Raw genomic sequence first — 7,027 nt, forward strand, 5'->3', positions numbered from 1 at the left:
ACTACCTTGAATTTGTCTTCATACCTAAAATGTTTAATGAGAACCCTCCACTAATCTCCCCGGCTGAATTCAAGTGTTAGGTCCGCTACTGCATCGCCAGAATACGCTCTGGCGATTCTTTTTCTGTCTCAATTGATTTAATCTTACTGTTTTAAATGGAAGTTTTAACCGCTTCAACATCCCCACACGATATCAGTCATCTTTTCTCACTCTAGTTCAAACCAGTGAGGCATTTGTCGTCCTCAGTTTTCCTTAACTCTCAATTAGAGCAGTCGAGCTCGCTCCTGGTGGCAATGATAATATCAACACTGGCTCATAGTTCCGGCTATGTAAGCCAAATTCGTCACTCTGTGAGGTGTTTCGCAGATAGAGAATAGGCGTGGTTTGCAGCTTGATATATATTTCCCCTGAAAGTACTGAAAATTCGAATCGACTTGAAAAAAAAAACTGTTGTACTCAGCAGTATTACTCTATGAACGCTTTTACTCTACAAATCGGTATTTTACCATTCTGTACAATTTTTTCACCGATATCAGGAAGTCAGATGCTGCTCTTCGACGAGTCAGCTACAACAACACAACTACGCCGGCTTTAATTAAAAATTTCAAAATTCAGGATTAAGAATTAATAGACACTAAATAGGCAACAACTATTGTCTTTTCGGTCAAGAATTGAGTTTAATTGTCCAGTTTTTAGTGTTATCTCTCGGCGAAGGGCTAATTGGTTGTATCCTTTTTTTAGTCATCGTAGATCAATTCATTGATCAAATATCTCAGAAATATTTCTTTTATCATTTCTGTTCGGATTTCTTTTAGGGTACTAGTTTACTTGTTTGGTCCCGTGACAAAACAAGTTGAGATGATTGGTCCCGCCTATTTTCTAAAAAGAAAGTTCAGCACGGGGTTTAACCTTCGCCTTAGGGTGAGTAACCGGATTCGTACCCGCTAAACTAACTAGGCACGTTTGGACGGTAATATAGAGAAACAAAAAATGCTTACTGTTAGAAGTAGCCACATACTGTATCTCGATTTTTATTAGGGACCACAATTTCCATTGTCCTTGAAACTGGCATCTGCCACTAATTTGGGCCATATGATGATAGCTGTATAAAATTACTTGCAGACTGCAATGGAAATATTACATTAGCATACATATACTATTACTATTATTGTATCCTTGAAGTTAATTTGGAGTATAATTCCTTTACCTGGTATAACTTAACCATAAGCCGAACATGTGATTCATGGATGATTCAGGATAGCGATTACTTATTTGAAATAAGAAACATAGACAGCTACATGGTGCAGGCTCCATTTCTGTTGAAATGCTGCTTTTTTCCACCTACTGCAAGTTCATCAACACTAAATTGTGCAAATGCATTAAGATTTCTCAAGTTTGATCCTGAAAGTTTTGTGAGATTCATTAAAGAGTTTATTATAATTTAAATGGAAAAGGTTCCTCTTTTTCTCCTTGAAACGACATAGCCGGAAAATTGTAGGACTTGATGATCTTTTTTGAGAAATTGTAATGTGGAAGCACTGTATAATGCTCAGAAACGCTTTATGTGCTAAGAACCTCGATAACTATGTCAAACAATTCGCGGATAATGAAACGGTCCTTGAAAAAGGAAGAGATTTCATTCTGTCTGGTAGACAGATTCTACGAGCTCAAAACCGTTTGATGATTAAGTGCTGCGCTAGTTTCGACCGATTAGACTATTTCGGAGAACATCCTTAATGAAATCTGATATCGCCTGCTTTTTTGTAGATAATTATACAAATATTAGATAATTTTAGATAATTTTTCTAACTGTTTTTACTTAATTCTTCCGTGAATTTGATTTTTTTTTCAAATGGGAAGGCCAATAGACCCGTGGACAACCGCTTGGCATAGTTCCGCTTCAAGCTCATCAAGTAGATGAGTATTTTGTACTAGTTGAATCCTTGCACCACTATCACAAGTTTTCTAGTGTTATTATTATTTTGTCTTGATAACCAGTTAGTTTGAAGGTGTTTTAGTTGTCCTTTTTTGGCCATTTTTCTGTTTAACATATGGAGATCTACGTGGAGACTCGAGATGAAATAGAAGTGCTTCTTGTCATGTATTTTTTTGAAGAACGAACATTAGAGAGAGAAATTGTTGAACCAGTCTATAAGTCTATCAGTTGGAGTTGTAAGAGCCGATGAGGTTTGTAAACTGTTCAAAAATACTAACAAATGATGCATTTACTTGAGAAAAGTTAAATTGAGAGTTTGGCCCTTTCATACAATCTGAATATCTTTTAGATTTTGGCATCATTCTTCAATCGAAAAATAATTTCCCTTGTTCACTCCATGTAGATGTGATCCTATCATCCGCTCCCACAAGGTTTATCAACTTTGTCCTAGGCCCAGGGGTGGATTTGGGGGGGGGGGGGTTGCCGGACGCCCCCCCCCCCTCAGGGACTTGACCCCCTGCCGACCCAAAGGGTCCCCCTTTGATATTTTTTCATAAATCCATTTTTGGCCGTCCGACCCTAAAATTGTTCTAAATTGATCCAATATATACTAACTTTGAGGGGGAGCGCGCGCCAAAAAAAACGCGATTTTTTTGTCAAAATTTTTCAAAGTGCCCAAATTTTTCAATTTGTCAAAGTACCCAAAAACGTTTTTTTTTACTGTTTGTTTTCAGAAAATTTGCCTGCGGCGCAGAAAATTTAGCCAAAAAAGGGCCAAACCAGGGCTTTGGGAGGGCTCGAAAAATCAATTTGGTCGACCTAAAAAAAAGGTCGTCAAAATTTTGAAATTTTTTTGAAAATCCGCCCCCCCCCCCCCCCTCGAGAAAATCCTTGATCCGCCCCTGCCTAGGCCTACTAATATCTATAATGTTTTTGCCTTGCCTAATTGGGTTTCTCCCGCTCTTTTAGGCGTTCATACCATTTTTTTTGGGGCATGCCCTTTGTTCCTAGCATTTTTGATTTGGCGTGCCAACTTCGACGCAGATCTAAGTTATCCGCATCGGGCAATTTTTCACTTAGCTTTGATTTGTTTTTGTGGCTTTGTGATGACTGCTTTGGTGTGGTATTGCGGGTTTTTGCAGGTCTTCTTGTGCTTCTTTGTTCTTGAGTTCGATTTGAAGGTCGCACGACAGCATTTTTTGCATTTAAGTTCTCTTTTGACTGTTCCTCGTATTCGTTTCACCTGTTTTGATAGTCCTGTCGCTGATTTGCAAGCTTTGGCTCAAACTGCACAGAAGAAGGTTCCGGTTTGTTCTCTACATGTCATCAGGAAATGGATTTTGTGTCTGTTAGGCTCTGCTCTCTTCTCATGAAAAATCAGATGGGTAGTCATCGGATGGTTCAAAGAGCAGGAAAAACACCCCATACAAAAAACGAAAGAGAAAGTCAAATCTCGTTTACTGGAAGAAACTCATTTGAGAGATGAGAAAAGAGTGAAAAACACGAATGTGCCAAAGACAAGAAAACATACCGTGCTGATGGCAATTCGCGAATGCGTCATCTCTTCATTCGGGAGTTGACGTCAGCATGGAATGCTGTCTTGTCTTGGTCACCTTCGCGTTTTTCAGTTTTCTTAACTCTCGAACAAGCTTCTAGAGGAGATTCGATCTTCTCTTCTTATTTTGGTTGGGGTGTTTTAGGCTCTTTTAACTATCCGAGGACTGCCGATTTGACTGTTCTTGTTTTTTACTTGCGCAAAACGTGAACATTACGCAGGAAACACCTTTTTTTGATTTTCAGCGAACTGTTCATACTCGTAAGATGTTGCTAACGTCTTGCAGATTCGCGTCAAATTTCTGCATTTGTGCAATGGGAAATTTTTCTTTAAGCTCTAGATGTAACGGTAGCATTTGCCGCTCCACATTTGTAGTTTCTTGTATATGCGAATGCTCCAAGGCCCGCACTGCTGCATCAAAAAACAGGCCATTCTCAACGCCGGCCTCAAACTTTTCTTTCCGATATTTATTCGTTGGTTACTGTTTTTCAGTGTGGCCTTGACTATGTCATACGAACTCGTCCATATCTGTTTACTTGATTTCACTGGGTTTTCCATCTCCAATGTCTCGGCTAAGATGGCTGTGTCGTCAGCGAAAAGTGACAGAGTCCGTCGAGCGCTGTATGTGAGGCTGTTTGATTTTTTTCATGATAGTTTGTAATGGGAAAGTGTCATCCAGGTTGGTATTTCAGCGGATTCCAGGTTCTTTTTTGTGGCGTCTCTTAGCTCAATGTTCACTGAGAAGTTCTAGGACTTTGTGGCGGTACACCTTGATTGGCACCGGGGAAACATCCCTCTTTAGACCCGCGTGCACGCTGCCATTTCTCGGTAGCTCCATCTCTTAGCGACATGCCTTGAAAAATCCAATATGATTGGTTCGTATTTTGAGATTTGGATGGTAGATGATTTGCGATAGAAAAAAATCTATCATCAATTTCTGCACCCATCTTTATTGCGGGCGGATCTAGGAATTTTGTGAGGGGATGGCTTTTCCCCTCAAATTTAGTATATTTTGGCGCCAAAGGCGCCTTTAGAGATATTTTAAGGTCAGTTAACCAGAAAGGGATATCTCAAAATAGTTTAAAGGGGGGACCCTTTGGGTCGGCAGGGGGTCGAATTCCTGAGAAAGGGCGTCCCTTCCCCCCTAAATCCAGTGGTAAGTATATAGCACCTTTTGAATAGTTGGCTCTATTGTTAACACTTGGTAATTCCGTTCCATTAATTTTGATATTATCTCGTCCATGAGTTTCTAGCATCTCTGCTTCAATTTGTGCTCATGAACTTGATTTCGTTTCAAAAAAACCCAAATTGTTCATCAGGTTGTTTTGCACTGTGGTTTTGAGTCCAATGAGTACCTCATAAAACCATGCTTTTAACCAAGTGTTTCAGTTGTACGTTGTTGTTTTTTATTTTTTTTTGTATTAGACCAGGTTCTGCTCAATGCAGGACCAACCGCGGGGAGGGTGATGTCATCCATTTCACTCAGCCGGTCCCACCTTGAGGAGGCGGATGACTCTATGATGGCACTCTGTAACAACCTCGGTCTTTTTTTTCGACGATAGCGTTTAAATAGGCAACCTTCTTTCGTCACAACGGGGCTCAATTTCTCTTTTTTTGGTTTAGAAAATTGTGTCTGATCGAGATATCTCAGATTTGGAAGCGTCTCAGAAGCTATTTCTTGGGTTGAACCAATTTGGATGCCATCACAACTATAATTTCATCTCTGAAGTCATTTAAATAAGTTTTTCTTCTTGTTTAGTGAGTTTTTTTTCATACTTAGAGATCGGAGACGAGCCAGTGCTGTTGAAAGTTGGAGTTTTTTTATATCCGTCGATGAGTTTAGTTTTTTTAGGCCAGTTGTGCCACGATAAACCGAGTTTTGCCGATTATCAGGTTATTTGCTATTGTGTACTCCAGTATTCTCTCTCCTTAAGAATAACGCTTGCGGTTTCCATGTTCACCGTTATTTCACCGTGAGCTATATTTAACTCTTAGCGACAGGACCCAAAAAATAGTTTAATTTACTAATGAATAAGTTTTTCATTGGTGCATGTGTGTGAGAGAGAGAATATAAATATCAGAAAGTTTTTTGTTGCAAAAAGACAATATGAAACTATAGACTGGTCACTGTAATTATTTTTATCTTGGAAATTGAAATAGGATCATTTTGTGCGATAAAAATCAGATGGATGGGTTTTCCTTTCTTCGCAATCAATAGTTTGTTTCGTCAAAATTAGCTAAAATGATGTCTCTTTCCGACAGGACCGGAAGATACAGACGAAAAATTGTTTTAAGTATCAGTGAAGAGGAAAAGAATCATCTGTTACAACACTTGCTTGAAGTACTTGACTGAACAAGAACCTGTAGAAGAAGTGACATTGAGTTGCTTGTTCAAACAATTAAATAAGTTTTCTGGATATTCATCGCCGAACAGAAAGTCAGACTCGACTTGCTCAGTGTAATCGTGCACAAGGGTAGGTTAGTAGTTATGGAGTTTCCACTAGGAGTTTCCACTAACTCAATTTTCTGAACAATTTCTAATTGTTAAATAAAGATTTCATTATACTGATCTGCAATTCTAACATTCTTCCAGCAAGTGGTTAATTGCTCCAAATCCGTGTAACAGTAATCCTTGCGGCCGCAAAATTATCTTTTCAAACAGCTCTTCTTCTGAGGAGTTCACTTTGTTACGCTTCTCTCATATTATTTAGTAGGTATATCATGGACATTTTACAATAGGTGGTAATAGTCTGTCTTTACAAAAGAAAAACTTGTGCCAGTGAGAATTGAACCCATACCTCTGGGCTTCGAGGCAAATATGTTATCCACTGAGCCAAGCACGTCAGAAATGAAAGGTAGTTGGCAGAACTTTTTAGCCTGCGCATTACTACTAAGCACAAATATATGAATAGAAAGCAGAAAGATAAGATAAAAGTTTTGAACGGAGGAACAAAGTTTGATATGAAGCTTAATTCGTGTAATGGCGTTTCACATAAGTTAGGAAGTTGTCAAAAACAACCTTAGCGCTCCCAAAACTTTGTCTCCAAAAAATTCGTCAAAATGAGCGGGTAACATGAGATCAATAACATCGTTCATGGCTTTCAAATTTGTCTTGGCCTGTCCTCACATTGCTTCCATATTATTTGTATGAACGCCGATGATCGGACCCTTATAAATTTGCTGTGATATAAAAATTGGTGAAGAAAAACTACTGGTCTGGGTCTACATTAGGGAATGTAAGATGACCAACCATCTGATCAAATTTTTAATTAAGACCTCTCTTCGGTAGATTACCTCTAACTGAGTTTCAGTCCCCTGTCCCCAGCAAATTCCAAAAAACCGAGCTTTTTCGGGGTCTTATTTGCCAAAAATTCATATCTGTTTGACATTTGACCGCGGTTGTAATTTCTCTTGGCTACCAGATTCGACTTATTGAATAATTTTTCCAGCTCCCCCAAATCTGTATTCACACATTTCGGAGTTTTGAAGGACCCATGAACAAGGTTTTCGAAATAAAGCGTTAAAATCTACTGCCG

The sequence above is a fragment of the Symsagittifera roscoffensis genome, chromosome 8 (assembly GCF_963678635.1).
Source record: "Symsagittifera roscoffensis chromosome 8, txSymRosc1.1, whole genome shotgun sequence".
NCBI classification, from domain to species: Eukaryota; Metazoa; Xenacoelomorpha; order Acoela; family Convolutidae; genus Symsagittifera; species Symsagittifera roscoffensis.